We start from the raw sequence: 17,500 nt of genomic DNA, 5'->3' as shown, positions 1-17,500 counted from the left end.
TATTTTATCAGATTTCATCAGAATTCATCAGATTTCATCAGATTTCATCAGATTTCATCAGATTTTATCAGATTTCATCAGAATTCATCAGATTTCATCAGATTTCATCAGAATTCATCAGTTTTCATCATATTTTATCAGATTTCATCAGAATTCATCAGAATTCATTGGATTTCATCAGATTTCATCAGATTTCATCAGATTTTATCAGATTTCATCAGAATTCATCAGATTTCATCAGTTTTCATCATATTTTATCAGATTTCATCAGAATTCATCAGATTTCATCAGATTTCATCAGATTTCATCAGATTTTATCAGATTTCATCAGAATTCATCAGAATTCATCAGATTTCATCAGATTTAATCAGATTTCATCATATTTTATCAGATTTCATCAGAATTCATCAGATTTCATCAGATTTCATCAGATTTCATCAGATTTTATCAGATTTCATCAGAATTAATCAGATTTCATCAGATTTCATCAGAATTCATCAGAATTCATCAGATTTCATCAGAATTCATCAGAATTCATCAGATTTCATCAGATTTCATCAGAATTCATCAGATTTCATCAGTTTTCATCATATTTTATCAGATTTCATCAGAATTCATCAGATTTCATCAGTTTTCATCATATTTTATCAGATTTCATCAGAATTCATCAGATTTTATCAGATTTCATCAGAATTCATCAGATTTCATCAGATTTCATCAGAATTCATCAGTTTTCATCATATTTTATCAGATTTCATCAGAATTCATCAGAATTCATTGGATTTCATCAGTTTTCATCATATTTTATCAGATTTTATCAGATTTCATCAGAATTCATCAGATTTCATCAGTTTTCATCATATTTTATCAGAATTCATCAGATTTCATCAGAATTCATCAGATTTCATCAGAATTCATCAGATCTTCCAGGTTTTCAGTTTTCTGCTTCTCTTCAGACGTTTCCTCTGCCGTCTGAAAAAAACAACAAAACACATTTAATTAAAGGAATAAAGAAAAGTTTAATAAAAAAACCTAGGTATTAATTTGTTTTATTCCACCGTGTTCTGGTAAAGTTTAAACTATTCTGGTTAAACTGAACCCGGTTCTGGAATTAAATGATATTGTTGGTACAAGGTCAAATATGAAACTTCAACCTACAAGTTTTATATTTAACTCTTCGTAATTTTAGCAAATTCACCAAAATATTAAAATGTTGCCGTACACGTCATTAGATCAGGAATCAGAAATAAATCAGTTTAGATCAGGAATCAGAAATAAATCACTTTAGATCAGGAATCAGAAATAAATCACTTTAGATCAGGAATCAGAAATAAATCACTTTAGATCAGGAATCAGAAATAAATCACTTTAGATCAGGATCATAATGAAATAATGAAAAATAAATCTTCCCCTCTCCAATATTTTTTGTCCTGCCTGGCCCTGATTCTCTTCCGTACAAATCTTTGTTAATAGAAATGTTGAAATCTCACCCGTTAATACCTGTGTTTTCATCTGCAGGAGTTTTTAACCCGTTAATACCTGTGTTTTCATCTGCAGGAGTTTCTCTAACGTTAATACCTGTGTTTTCATCTGCAGGAGTTTCTCCCCCGTTAATACCTGTGTTTTCATCTGCAGGAGTTTCTCACCCGTTAATACCTGTGTTTTCATCTGCAGGAGTTTCTCCCCCGTTAATACCTGTGTTTTCATCTGCAGGAGTTTCTCCCCCGTTAATACCTGTGTTTTCATCTGCAGGAGTTTCTCTAACGTTAATACCTGTGTTTTCATCTGCAGGAGTTTCTCCCCCGTTAATACCTGTGTTTTCATCTGCAGGAGTTTCTCCCCCGTTAATACCTGTGTTTTCATCTGCAGGAGTTTCTCACCCGTTAATTCCTGTGTTTTCATCTGCAGGAGTTTCTCTAACGTTAATACCTGTGTTTTCATCTGCAGGAGTTTCTCCCCCGTTAATACCTGTGTTTTCATCTGCAGGAGTTTCTCACCCGTTAATACCTGTGTTTTCATCTGCAGGAGTTTCTCACCCGTTAATACCTGTGTTTTCATCTGCAGGAGTTTCTCTAACGTTAATACCTGTGTTTTCATCTGCAGGAGTTTCTCTAACGTTAATACCTGTGTTTTCATCTGCAGGAGTTTCTCACCCGTTAATACCTGTGTTTTCATCTGCAGGAGTTTTTAACCCGTTAATACCTGTGTTTTCATCTGCAGGAGTTTCTCCCCCGTTAATACCTGTGTTTTCATCTGCAGGAGTTTCTCCCCCGTTAATACCTGTGTTTTCATCTGCAGGAGTTTCTCCCCCGTTAATACCTGTGTTTTCATCTGCAGGAGTTTCTCTAACGTTAATTCCTGTGTTTTCATCTGCAGGAGTTTCTCACCCGTTAATACCTGTGTTTTCATCTGCAGGAGTTTCTCTAACGTTAATACCTGTGTTTTCATCTGCAGGAGTTTTTAACCCGTTAATACCTGTGTTTTCATCTGCAGGAGTTTCTCCCCCGTTAATACCTGTGTTTTCATCTGCAGGAGTTTCTCCCCCGTTAATACCTGTGTTTTCATCTGCAGGAGTTTCTCTAACGTTAATACCTGTGTTTTCATCTGCAGGAGTTTCTCTAACGTTAATACCTGTGTTTTCATCTGCAGGAGTTTCTCCCCCGTTAATACCTGTGTTTTCATCTGCAGGAATTTCTCCCCCGTTAATACCTGTGTTTTCATCTGCAGGAGTTTCTCTAACGTTAATACCTGTGTTTTCATCTGCAGGAGTTTCTCCCCCGTTAATACCTGTGTTTTCATCTGCAGGAGTTTCTCTAACGTTAATACCTGTGTTTTCATCTGCAGGAGTTTCTCCCCCGTTAATACCTGTGTTTTCATCTGCAGGAGTTTCTCACCCGTTAATACCTGTGTTTTCATCTGCAGGAGTTTCTCTAACGTTAATACCTGTGTTTTCATCTGCAGGAGTTTCTCCCCCGTTAATACCTGTGTTTTCATCTGCAGGAGTTTCTCTAACGTTAATACCTGTGTTTTCATCTGCAGGAGTTTCTCACCCGTTAATACCTGTGTTTTCATCTGCAGGAGTTTTTAACCCGTTAATACCTGTGTTTTCATCTGCAGGAGTTTCTCCCCCGTTAATACCTGTGTTTTCATCTGCAGGAGTTTCTCCCCCGTTAATACCTGTGTTTTCATCTGCAGGAGTTTCTCCCCCGTTAATTCCTGTGTTTTCATCTGCAGGAGTTTCTCACCCGTTAATACCTGTGTTTTCATCTGCAGGAGTTTCTCTAACGTTAATACCTGTGTTTTCATCTGCAGGAGTTTTTAACCCGTTAATACCTGTGTTTTCATCTGCAGGAGTTTCTCCCCCGTTAATACCTGTGTTTTCATCTGCAGGAGTTTCTCCCCCGTTAATACCTGTGTTTTCATCTGCAGGAGTTTCTCTAACGTTAATACCTGTGTTTTCATCTGCAGGAGTTTCTCTAACGTTAATACCTGTGTTTTCATCTGCAGGAGTTTCTCCCCCGTTAATACCTGTGTTTTCATCTGCAGGAATTTCTCCCCCGTTAATACCTGTGTTTTCATCTGCAGGAGTTTCTCTAACGTTAATACCTGTGTTTTCATCTGCAGGAGTTTCTCTAACGTTAATACCTGTGTTTTCATCTGCAGGAGTTTCTCTAACGTTAATACCTGTGTTTTCATCTGCAGGAGTTTCTCACCCGTTAATACCTGTGTTTTCATCTGCAGGAGTTTCTCCCCCGTTAATACCTGTGTTTTCATCTGCAGGAGTTTCTCCCCCGTTAATACCTGTGTTTTCATCTGCAGGAGTTTCTCTAACGTTAATACCTGTGTTTTCATCTGCAGGAGTTTCTCTAACGTTAATACCTGTGTTTTCATCTGCAGGAGTTTCTCACCCGTTAATACCTGTGTTTTCATCTGCAGGAGTTTCTCTAACGTTAATACCTGTGTTTTCATCTGCAGGAGTTTCTCTAACGTTAATACCTGTGTTTTCATCTGCAGGAGTTTCTCACCCGTTAATACCTGTGTTTTCATCTGCAGGAGTTTCTCCCCCGTTAATACCTGTGTTTTCATCTGCAGGAGTTTCTCCCCCGTTAATACCTGTGTTTTCATCTGCAGGAGTTTCTCTAACGTTAATACCTGTGTTTTCATCTGCAAGAGTTTCTCCCCCGTTAATACCTGTGTTTTCATCTGCAGGAGTTTCTCCCCCGTTAATACCTGTGTTTTCATCTGCAGGAGTTTCTCTAACGTTAATACCTGTGTTTTCATCTGCAGGAGTTTCTCCCCCGTTAATACCTGTGTTTTCATCTGCAGGAGTTTCTCCCCCGTTAATACCTGTGTTTTCATCTGCAGGAGTTTCTCTAACGTTAATACCTGTGTTTTCATCTGCAGGAGTTTCTCTAACGTTAATACCTGTGTTTTCATCTGCAGGAGTTTCTCCCCCGTTAATACCTGTGTTTTCATCTGCAGGAGTTTCTCCCCCGTTAATACCTGTGTTTTCATCTGCAGGAGTTTCTCCCCCGTTAATACCTGTGTTTTCATCTGCAGGAGTTTCTCTAACGTTAATACCTGTGTTTTCATCTGCAGGAGTTTCTCTAACGTTAATACCTGTGTTTTCATCTGCAGGAGTTTCTCACCCGTTAATACCTGTGTTTTCATCTGCAGGAGTTTCTCTAACGTTAATACCTGTGTTTTCATCTGCAGGAGTTTCTCCCCCGTTAATACCTGTGTTTTCATCTGCAGGAGTTTCTCCCCCGTTAATACCTGTGTTTTCATCTGCAGGAGTTTCTCACCCGTTAATACCTGTGTTTTCATCTGCAGGAGTTTCTCCCCCGTTAATATCTGTGTTTTCATCTGCAGGAGTTTCTCCCCCGTTAATACCTGTGTTTTCATCTGCAGGAGTTTCTCACCCGTTAATACCTGTGTTTTCATCTGCAGGAGTTTCTCACCCGTTAATTCCTGTGTTTTCATCTGCAGGAGTTTCTCCCCCGTTAATATCTGTGTTTTCATCTGCAGGAGTTTCTCCCCCGTTAATACCTGTGTTTTCATCTGCAGGAGTTTCTCTAACGTTAATACCTGTGTTTTCATCTGCAGGAGTTTCTCCCCTGTTAATACCTGTGTTTTCATCTGCAGGAGTTTCTCTCCCGTTAATACCTGTGTTTTCATCTGCAGGAGTTTCTCCCCCGTTAATACCTGTGTTTTCATCTGCAGGAGTTTCTCCCCCGTTAATACCTGTGTTTTCATCTGCAGGAGTTCAGAGTTTCTCACCCGTTAATACCTGTGTTTTCATCTGCAGGAGTTCAGAGTTTCTCACCCGTTAATTCCTGTGTTTTCATCTGCAGGAGTTTCTCACCCGTTAATACCTGTGTTTTCATCTGCAGGAGTTTCTCCCCCGTTAATACCTGTGTTTTCATCTGCAGGAGTTTCTCCCCCGTTAATACCTGTGTTTTCATCTGCAGGAGTTTCTCTAACGTTAATACCTGTGTTTTCATCTGCAGGAGTTTCTCACCCGTTAATACCTGTGTTTTCATCTGCAGGAGTTTCTCCCCCGTTAATACCTGTGTTTTCATCTGCAGGAGTTTCTCCCCCGTTAATACCTGTGTTTTCATCTGCAGGAGTTTCTCCCCCGTTAATACCTGTGTTTTCATCTGCAGGAGTTTCTCCCCCGTTAATACCTGTGTTTTCATCTGCAGGAGTTTCTCTAACGTTAATACCTGTGTTTTCATCTGCAGGAGTTTCTCACCCGTTAATACCTGTGTTTTCATCTGCAGGAGTTTCTCCCCCGTTAATACCTGTGTTTTCATCTGCAGGAGTTTCTCCCCCGTTAATACCTGTGTTTTCATCTGCAGGAGTTTCTCACCCGTTAATACCTGTGTTTTCATCTGCAGGAGTTTCTCACCCGTTAATTCCTGTGTTTTTCTCCCCCGTTAATACCTGTGTTTTCATCTGCAGGAGTTTCTCTAACGTTAATACCTGTGTTTTCATCTGCAGGAGTTTCTCTAACGTTAATTCCTGTGTTTTCATCTGCAGGAGTTTCTCTAACGTTAATACCTGTGTTTTCATCTGCAGGAGTTTCTCTAACGTTAATACCTGTGTTTTCATCTGCAGGAGTTTCTCACCCGTTAATACCTGTGTTTTCATCTGCAGGAGTTTCTCTAACGTTAATTCCTGTGTTTTCATCTGCAGGAGTTTCTCTAACGTTAATACCTGTGTTTTCATCTGCAGGAGTTTCTCTAACGTTAATACCTGTGTTTTCATCTGCAGGAGTTTCTCCCCCGTTAATACCTGTGTTTTCATCTGCAGGAGTTTCTCCCCCGTTAATACCTGTGTTTTCATCTGCAGGAGTTTCTCTAACGTTAATACCTGTGTTTTCATCTGCAGGAGTTTCTCACCCGTTAATACCTGTGTTTTCATCTGCAGGAGTTTCTCTAACGTTAATACCTGTGTTTTCATCTGCAGGAGTTTCTCCCCCGTTAATACCTGTGTTTTCATCTGCAGGAGTTTCTCTAACGTTAATACCTGTGTTTTCATCTGCAGGAGTTTCTCTAACGTTAATACCTGTGTTTTCATCTGCAGGAGTTTCTCCCCCGTTAATACCTGTGTTTTCATCTGCAGGAGTTTCTCACCCGTTAATACCTGTGTTTTCATCTGCAGGAGTTTCTCCCCCGTTAATACCTGTGTTTTCAGGAGTTTCTCCCCCGTTAATACCTGTGTTTTCATCTGCAGGAGTTTCTCACCCGTTAATACCTGTGTTTTCATCTGCAGGAGTTTCTCCCCCGTTAATACCTGTGTTTTCATCTGCAGGAGTTTCTCTAACGTTAATACCTGTGTTTTCATCTGCAGGAGTTTCTCTAACGTTAATACCTGTGTTTTCATCTGCAGGAGTTTCTCTAACGTTAATACCTGTGTTTTCATCTGCAGGAGTTTCTCTAACGTTAATACCTGTGTTTTCATCTGCAGGAGTTTCTCACCCGTTAATACCTGTGTTTTCATCTGCAGGAGTTTCTCTAACGTTAATACCTGTGTTTTCATCTGCAGGAGTTTCTCACCCGTTAATACCTGTGTTTTCATCTGCAGGAGTTTCTCCCCCGTTAATACCTGTGTTTTCATCTGCAGGAGTTTCTCCCCCGTTAATACCTGTGTTTTCATCTGCAGGAGTTTCTCACCCGTTAATACCTGTGTTTTCATCTGCAGGAGTTTCTCTAACGTTAATACCTGTGTTTTCATCTGCAGGAGTTTCTCACCCGTTAATTCCTGTGTTTTCATCTGCAGGAGTTTCTCTAACGTTAATACCTGTGTTTTCATCTGCAGGAGTTTCTCTAACGTTAATACCTGTGTTTTCATCTGCAGGAGTTTCTCACCCGTTAATACCTGTGTTTTCATCTGCAGGAGTTTCTCACCCGTTAATACCTGTGTTTTCATCTGCAGGAGTTTCTCTAACGTTAATACCTGTGTTTTCATCTGCAGGAGTTTCTCCCCCGTTAATACCTGTGTTTTCATCTGCAGGAGTTTCTCTAACGTTAATACCTGTGTTTTCATCTGCAGGAGTTTCTCACCCGTTAATACGTGTGTTTTCATCTGCAGGAGTTTCTCCCCCGTTAATACCTGTGTTTTCATCTGCAGGAGTTTCTCCCCCGTTAATACCTGTGTTTTCATCTGCTGGGCGTCCAGAGTTCCCAGAGTTTCCAGATTTTCCAGATTTTCCCTCCAGGTCACTGAGTTTCTGGATCAACAGCTTACGAGCGTCTCTCTCCTCTCTGAACTGCAGGTACTGCTTCGTTAACTCCACCTGCAGATGATCCACCTGGAGAGAAATAAGATAATAATAATCCTCCATCACTGAACTGAATATCTGCACCACCTGGAGAGAAATAAAGATAATAATAATCCTCCATCACTGAACTGAATATCTGCACCACCTGGAGACCCCTGGTACCCTTAGAACCCAAAGTGATGCAGCGTTTTAATGAAGTCGTGTTGCACAAAATCAGAATAATGAATAGCAGTATGTGTATTTAATTAGTGTATAAATTACCAGTATGTGTATTTATTAGTGTATAAAGTACCAGTATCTGTATTTATTAGTGTATAAATTACCAGAGTCTGCAGATTCTCCTCTCTTTCCTTCACTTCCTTCACTTCCTTCTGCAGCTGCTGCTTTTCTCTCCTTAAATCCTCCGTCTGATTCTGTTCTTCTTCTCTTTCCTCCGTCAGTAATCTCAGACGGGACCGGACCAGATCCAGGTCCCGGATCTGGTCCTGGATCTGGTCCTGCTGGAGTTCTGGACCGTTGGAGAAACAATTCATTATTCAATCAAAAAATACATTTTCAATTAAAGAAACATTTTTGCGTGCGAGCGTGCGTTTTTTCGTGCATTTTGACTTTTTTTCTTAAAATTTCACCCTTTTCTCCAAATTTCAACTTTTTTCTCTAAATTTCAACTTTTTCCTCAAAATTTCAACTTTTTTCTCTAAATTTCAACTTTTTCCTCAAAATTTCAACTTTTTTCTCTAAATTTCAACTTTTTCCTCAAAATTTCTACTTTTTTCTCGACTTTTTTCTCAACATTTCAACTTTTTCATCCAAATTTCTACTTTTTTTTTCTAAATTTCAACTTTTCTCTCAACTTTTTTCTCAAAATTTCACTTTTTTCTCAAAATTTCAACTTTTTCCTCAAAATTTCAACTTTTTTCTTGACTTTTTTCTCAAAATTTCAACTTTTTTCTCAACTTTTTTCTCAAAATGTCATCTTTTTCATCAATTTTCATCAATCAAAATATTAGAATCGGCACGAAACCGGCAACCGACCTAAATCTTGAGATCTGATCGCAGTCTGAGCTATGCTATCGCTACCGCTACCTAACCCCAAAAACTACAGAGCAAGCATGCAGGTGAACAAGCCTGTGTGTGTGTGTGTGTGTGTGTGTGTGTGTGTGTGTGTGTGTGTGTGTGTGTGTGTGTGTGTGTGTATGCATGTGACTAAATGACTATATGTGTGTGTGTGTGTGTGTGTGTGTGTGTGTGTGTGTGTGTGTGTGTGTGTGTGTGTGTGTGTGTGTGTGTGTGTGTAATAAACCAAACAAAGCTCCACCTGAAGTGTATCTATAGTGGGGGAGGGGGGGGAGCGACCCCGCCACCCGCGAGACCAGAGGCCGACACGGAAAAGCCCGGAACCCAGGCCACCGGCAACCCCACAGAGGGGAGAAGTAGGAGGGAGGCAACCCACCGCCTGCGAGGCCCCCCCCCCCCGGCGGCGGCCGAGGGGGCCCGCGGGCGGGGCCCCCACGGCGCGGAAAGAAGCAGCCAGGGATCCCGCGGCGGCGGACCGCGACCCAGGCAATCCCCGGCCACCCGGTCTGGGCCGGACACGCGGCCAGGAGGCCCTCACCCTTCAGGCCAACGACCCCCACCCGGCAGGGGGCCAGCCTGCCCGGAGAGACAGAGCCGCCCCGGCCGCCGACGCGGGCAGGCGCACCCGTCCCCCACGAAAGTGGCCCTCCAAGACCAGAGGGGCGCCCCGCCGTAGAGGCAGCGGGGGGGACCGGAGACGGGCCCGGAGAGAGGGAACCCCCCAACAAGGCGACACCCGCGCAGGCCCGACAACGGAGGGCCCCAGACCCAGGCATCCCATTCATTCATCCATTCACCTATCCGATACCTATACTAATAATAATATAATATACTATACATAATAATAATACTAATAATAATACTAATAATAATAATAATAATACTACTAATAATAATAATAATAATAATAACCATCTTTGTATAATATAATATTGATAAATTATTAAGTTTTTGATGTCCTGCCAATGGAGGCTCAAATCCTCCATGGCAGGACCCTTCCATACCGCATTCTCCCGCCAGGCCCGGGTAACCCGACCCACCTATCCCAGGCCGGTGAGGGAACGCGGGTGATGTGGGACTCCCTCCCACCCCCCTCCTGGTGTTGAGTGCATGTGATTAATGCCATAAAAACAGGGAGGAGGGAGGTCCAAGTATCGAAAAAAAAACAACTTTTAATTGAAAATATATTTTTCGATTGCATAATTAAGACACAAATCTTCCTCCAAACTTTGAATGAAACTACAGGATGAAACTGTAAAACTGCAGGACTAACGAACAGATCAATAACAGATCAATAACTAGATCGATCAGGAAGTAAAACTGTGGGAGAAGTTGATGAAATGATGAAAACACATTTCAGGAAACAAACATTTATCTGACTTCAGATTATTGATTAGGAACATATTACCACAGTATGCAGGATTGTTTGTGCCAAAATTAAATAAATAAATATATAATTAATTATTTAATTAATTAAATGTGTCATTAATTAATTAAAATATGAAAGAAATATGTCATTAATTAATTAAATGTGTCATTAATTAATTACAATCGGAATGAAATATGTCATTAATTAAATGTGTCATTAATTAAATGTGTCATTAATTAAATGTGTCATTAATTAATTAAATGCTGAAATAATTAATTTAATACTGAAATAATTAAATATATTGTTTTACTTAAAATGAATCATATTTTAATTAATTAATGACATATTTAATTAATGAATGATATATTTCATTTCCATTTGAATTAATTAATTATGTATTTATTTATTTAATTTTGGCACTAAAAATTCTCCAATTAATTAAAATTGGAATGAAATATGTCATTAATTAAATGTGTCATTAATTAATTAAATGCTGAAATAATTCATTTAATACTGAAATAATTAAATATTTTTTTTACTTAAAATAAATCATATTTTAATTAATTAATGACATATTTAATTCTAATTGTAATCAATTAATGACACATTTAATTAATTAATGATATATTTCATTCCCATTTGAATGAATTATTATATTATAATTTATAATTTTGGCAGTAAAAATCCTACAGAGAAACGTGTTAATTCCAGTTGTTTCCAGAGAAACGTATTAATTCCAGATGTTTCCAGAGAAACTTATTAATTCCAGATGTTTCCAGAGAAACTTATTAATTCCAGATGTTTCCAGAGAAACGTATTAATTCCAGATGTTTCCAGAGAAACGTATTAATTCCAGTTGTTTCCAGAGAAACGTGTTAACTCCAGACGTTTCCAGAGAAACGTATTAATTCCAGACTAATTCCAGACTAATTCCAGCCTTCACTGACCCAGGGCCGTTTCATATTCCTTCTTGACGTCAGAAAGCAGAGGTTTGTAGGTCCGGAACGCTGCCATGAAAACGCTGAAGGCGCTGCGGTAAATCTGGATAAAAATACAGATATAAAGGTATTTAAACGTTCAGGTAAACCTGGATAAAAATATAAATATAAAGGTATTTAAACGTTCAGGTAAACCTGCAGAAAAATATAAATATAAAGGTATTCAAACGTTCAGGTAAACCTGGATAAAAACAGATTAATATATATTTATTCAAACATTGACAGGTCCATGTGAGGACGGTGTTTTTTCTGCTCTGAGAAACAAACAGACGGAGTTTTAGAGCCAAACTACGACAAAAAATATTGGAAATTATGAGAATAAAGTCGTAATATTACCAGAATAAAGTCGTAATATTACCAGAATAAAGTCGTAATTTTACCAGAATAAAGTCGTAACATTACCAGAATATACTATCATTGTATATTACGACTTTATTCTCATAAAATGATGACTTTATTCTGGTAATTTCCCTCTTGTTTTTGTTCTACCAACAGAAACATAAAATCACCTGCAGTTTGTCCTCCAGACGTGGTGGATCGTGATAATAATAATAATAATAATAATAATAATAATAATAATAATAATAATAATAATAATAATAATAATAATAATAATAATAATAATAATAATAATAATAATAATAATATTTTCACCTGCAGTTTCTCCAGACGTGGTGGATCGTGATAATAATAATAATAATAATAATAATAATAATAATAATAATAATAATAATAATAATAATAATAATAATAATAATAATAATAATAACAATAATAATAATAATAATAATAATAATAATAATATTAATTTCACCTGCAGTTTCTCCAGACGTGGTGGATCGTGATCGTTAATCAGTTTCAGATCGTTTTTTATTTTCTCTTCCAGATGTAACAGAAGTTCAGGTTTCTTTTCTGGACCTGAATATAAATCACTGTTTCCAGTCCACTAAACACAAACACAATAGTGTATTAATATTAACTTATGTACGGTGTAAAGTTCTGAAAAATGTCTCTTAGATGAACCTGCACGATTAAAGAGGAAGAAAAGTTAGAACAACAAGTTTATCTGTAGCACAATTAAATACAAGCTCATTCAAACTGCTTTACATGAATGAATGAATGAATGAATGAATGAATGCATGAATGAATGAATGAATGAATGAATGAATGAATGCATGAATGAATGAATGAATGAATGAATGAATGCATGAATGAATGAATGAATGAATGAATGAATGAATGAATGCATGAATGAATGAATGAATGAATGAATGAATGAATGAATGAATGAATGAATGAATGCATGAATGAATGAATGAATGAATGCATGAATGAATGAATGAATGAATGAATGAATGCATGAATGAATGAATGAATGAATGAATGAATGCATGAATGAATGAATGAATGAATGAATGAATGAATGAATGAATGAATGAATGCATGCATGCATGCATGCATGCATGAATGAATGAATGAATGAATGAATGAATGAATGAATGAATGAATGAATGAATGAATGAATGCATGCATGCATGCATGAATGAATGAATGAATGAATGAATGAATGCATGAATGAATGAATGAATGCATGCATGCATGCATGAATGAATGAATGAATGAATGAATGCATGAATGAATGAATGAATGAATGAATGAATGAATGAATGAATGCATGCATGAATGAATGAATGAATGAATGAATGAATGAATGAATGAATGAATGCATGAATGAATGAATGAATGAATGAATGAATGAATGCATGAATGAATGAATGAATGAATGAATGAATGAATGAATGAATGAATGAATGCATGCATGCATGCATGAATGAATGAATGAATGAATGAATGAATGAATGAATGCATGCATGCATGCATGCATGAATGAATGAATGAATGAATGCATGCATGCATGCATGCATGCATGAATGAATGAATGAATGAATGAATGAATGAATGAATGAATGAATGAATGAATGAATGAATGAATGAATTTATTTCAAACATGTATAAAAAAAATAAAAATAAACATCTTCATATGAAGAAGTTTACACTTGTTCCTACCGCTTTATAACTTTACTATGTAAACATGCCTATTACTACATAATTATCCATATAAGTATATAGAAAATATAAATATTACATAAAAATTATATCAATATATAGAAAACACAAATATTATATACATCTATATAAATATACACTATATAAACAACATAAATATCCCTATAATATATATATATATATATATATATATATATATATATATATATATATATATATATATATATATATATTTAATCTCAGTAAAACTTTACTTTAAACCACATCTAATTATAAATGCTCATTTATAATTCTAAATCTTTCAGTTCCAGTTTTTTTCTATAAACTTTACCTGATTCTTTTTCTTCTTAGTTGAACAGTTTTGAGCAGAAGTTTCAACTTGTTTTTGCTCCGACGTCTGGACAGAATCAGCACTATATAATCATGTTGAAATAAAATAAAACAATTATAAATTACTATAGAAACATGTTTAAATAATTATAAATTACTATATAATCATGTTAAAATAAAATAAAACAATTATAAATTACTATAGACAAGTTAAAATAAAATAAAACGACAATTATAAATTACTATAGACAAGTTAAAATAAAATAAAATGACAATTATAAATTACTATAGACATTTGAAAATAAAACAATTACAATTAGGACTATGAATAGTCTTTTTGCACATGTAAATTAAGATATCAAAAAATTCTTAGTTTTGTTGTTTTGTTTTCTAATCTTCTCTTGAATTGTAGTTTTTTACAAGTAAGAAATAAATCAAATCAAATCTAAATCTTTGATCACTAACTCACCGTTTCTGTTCATTTAAAGGTGGAATAGTTTCATCTCGGAGTAAAGACATGCCTTTGGATTTTATAAAGATTATTTTTGCTCTTTTTAAACAGTTTAGTTTTAACTCCGTTTATCTCGAGGTTTAAATGAACTTCATAACAACACGTGGTTTCCATGGAGACGGCTGTCGGGACCTGTAGGAGCATGCGCAGGAGAGGCAGGTCATAGCTGTCCGCGGCGCATGCGCAGGAGAGACCGAGTGGCGACAACTTCGGTCACGTGGTTCACGTAAGCCTCCATGAACCACGTGACCGCCCTGGCGGTGAGAAAAGTTGTTGCCACTCTGTTTTATCCACCGCTCTGGTTCAGAGCGGCCTGCGGCGCATGCGCAGGAGAGACCGTTCATAGCAGTCCGCACCATTTTTCAAACAATAAAATAACATTTGAATCATTTTCAGACAACAAATAACATTCTTATTTTTGTGAGGGAGTATATTTATTATATTTGCTTTATCCACCGCTCTGGTTCATAACAGTCCGCGACGCATGCGCAGGAGAGACCGTTTATAGCAGCCCGCGGCGGTGCCTGATCAGAAATCACTTCTACTTTGATTGGATTTGATTTATTTTGTAAATGTAAAAAAAACAACAATTCAAGAGATAATAAGAAAACAAAACAAAAGAATGTCATACTTTAACTCTTGAAATCTTAATTCACATGTGATAAATTCCCAGATTATTCTATTTTTTTTAGATAGGATATTTGAGTTTTCTTAAACTGTAAACCATGATCATCAATATTAAAATAATAAAAGGCTTGGAATATTTCAGTTGATTTGTAATGAATCTAGAATTGTGACATTTTTGTTTTTTTAACAGAAAATAAAGAACTTTATCACAATATTCTAGTTTTCTGAGACAGTGCTGTGTGTTAAAGCAAAAACGTGTTTTTCAGAATAGTTCCTTTAATCTTTGCCGTTCATCAGTCATTCCTAAATCTAAATCAACGGAGAACTGATGGTTTTTCCGCTCTTATTTCCTGGTTTCTACTGTTTTCCACTCCCTTTTTGCAGGGAAAATGTTCTTAACGGTTCCAGCTGATTATCAGGTTAAACTTCCAGAAATGTTACAGTTAATTATCAGGTTTCATGAGAAAAACCAGCACAAGTTCAAGTTGTGAGGGAGTAAAATGTAAAGTGATAAGTTGCTCAGTAATCAAAGGGAAACTTTATAAAGATCCTCCGTTAAGACTTTTGCTCACATGTCTGGGTAAAGTTTAACAACCTATTTTTTTTGTTAGAACAAATCTATAGAAGGAGTTTTAGGGCTGTGTCATCTTGAATGTTTTAGCTGGTGACCACTAGAGGCGCTAGAATATTCAAGTTCTCAATTCAGGCATATGGTCAGTTTTAATCAACCTGTACAATTTATATGCATAATTGTCAAGATTAAAACATTGTATATCTAAGGAAATAGATAAAACAATAGTAAAAAAGCCTTTATGAATCATTTTGTAATATTTTAGCCAATATTGGATACTAAATATCACTTTTTTATAGACGTTTTTGACACAGGATTTCATAGAAAATGTGTTTCACTGTAAAAAAGAAGAAAAAAGATGGTTATTATGTGTGTGTTAGAAACGCCTATAAAAAAGTCATATTTTTAACCAATATTGGACAAAATATAGCAATACAATTTAAAAAAATGTTTTTCAATTGCTGTTTTATCCATTTCCCTAAATATAAAATGTTGAACATTGAAGATTTTGCATAAACTTTACATTTGGACCATTATTGTGACCATATGCATGTATTAATATAATATAATTATATAATATATATTAATACAAACATCCACGGACACGGCTGTGACGTCACGCCCAGAAAGAGACTTTTCTTTGACTTTTCTGGCCGTTATTTGAATGTTACAGCGCCTCCAGTGGTCATCAAGATGAAACACCCTATTATTCCTGCTAGGGGTTCCTTTAACACAAACATAAGGTTACTAACTTTACCCAGACGCGTGAGCAGAGTTATTAATCTTAGGGTTTCCCCCTGACTACAGTAATCAGTCCTGATCGTGTCACAGCTTCTTCATCCCTGAACACGTTTTAAACTTTTTAACGCCTGTCTGGTGTAGAAACTAGAAACACTTGAGACTGTGTAGCCGATAGCAAATGATTGATTTAAATGGTGTAAATAAAGGCCAGTCTGGACCGAGGATTATCAGAATCATTTGTAAATGTTAATACAATTATCCGGCTTGATCTACTTAAAAAAAATCTAAATAAATAAGTCAACTTTTTGCATGAGATTATTATGTAGATCAAGAAAGACTAGTCTTTGTATAAACGACTTCATTTTTTGTATGTGAATAATACATTTTGCAAGTACAGTCAACTTAATTGTGTTAAATGTACTTTATTTATCAAAATTAAGTTGACTTTAAAATGAAAAAAAAGAAAAAAGGAAAAAAAGAAAAAAAACAGAAAAACAGAAAAAAAACAAAAAAGGAAAGAAGAGAAAAAAAGGAAAAAGAAATAAAAAAAAAATTAAGTTGACTTTACTTGCAAATTAATTTTGTTTTCCATCAGATGAAGGGTGGGCTGCGCTTTTTGGCGTCTATCGTTGCCACGGTAACACTTTTGAAAGAGAAAAGTAATGCGTGGTGTCGGAGGATGGAGACGCACATTTTGATGTAAAACACACCTGGGTGCACGTTACGGTTCGGGCTGTATTAATTGCCGAAGAAATGGCATAAATTTCGCCAAAATGACACGACTAATTCAAAATGGCCGACATCCTGTTCGGTTTCGGCCATGGCGCCAAGAGACTTTTCTTTAAGTTGTGACATGATACAGGTGTGTACTGATTTTGGTACATGTACGTCAAACCGTATTGTGGGGCTTGAGGAACAAAGTTTTCTAGGGGGCGCTGTTGAGCCGTTAGGCCACGCCCATTAATGCAAACCATTAAATATCACATTTATCACCAGGCCTGGCTTGGTGATAAATTTGGTGACTTTTTAGGGCATGTTTAGGGGGAAAAAGGCCCTCCTTTAGTCGTAAGAATTCCTACAGATACAATAGATTTTCTGCTATAACCTTTGAATGGTTATTATTATTATTATTATTATTATTATTATTATTATTATTATTATTATTATTATTATTATTATTATTATTATTATTATTATTATTATTATTATTATTATTATTTTTAGTGGTGGTAGTAGCAGTAGTATTGTGATTACTATGAATATTATGACTATGATTATTATTATGATTATTATATGATGATTATTATGATTATTATGATGATGATGATGATTATTATTATTATTATTATTATTAGTGGTAGTAGTAGTTGTAGTTTTTGTGATTATTATGAATAGTATGACTATGATTATGATTATTATTATT

At 36.2% G+C, this 17,500-nt stretch overlaps 1 protein-coding gene across 1 annotated transcript in view; it reads right to left on the bottom strand.

The window, feature by feature from the left end:
- Window positions 1–17,500, bottom strand: part of LOC133419832 (NACHT, LRR and PYD domains-containing protein 12-like) — a 211,603-nt gene that overhangs the window by 8,168 nt on the left and 185,935 nt on the right. The gene's annotated exons all lie outside the window — the stretch shown is intronic.

This window comes from Cololabis saira, chromosome 19 (genome assembly GCF_033807715.1).
Source record: "Cololabis saira isolate AMF1-May2022 chromosome 19, fColSai1.1, whole genome shotgun sequence".
Taxonomy (NCBI): Eukaryota; Metazoa; Chordata; class Actinopteri; order Beloniformes; family Belonidae; genus Cololabis; species Cololabis saira.
This window is presented reverse-complemented; position numbering and strand designations above follow the sequence as displayed.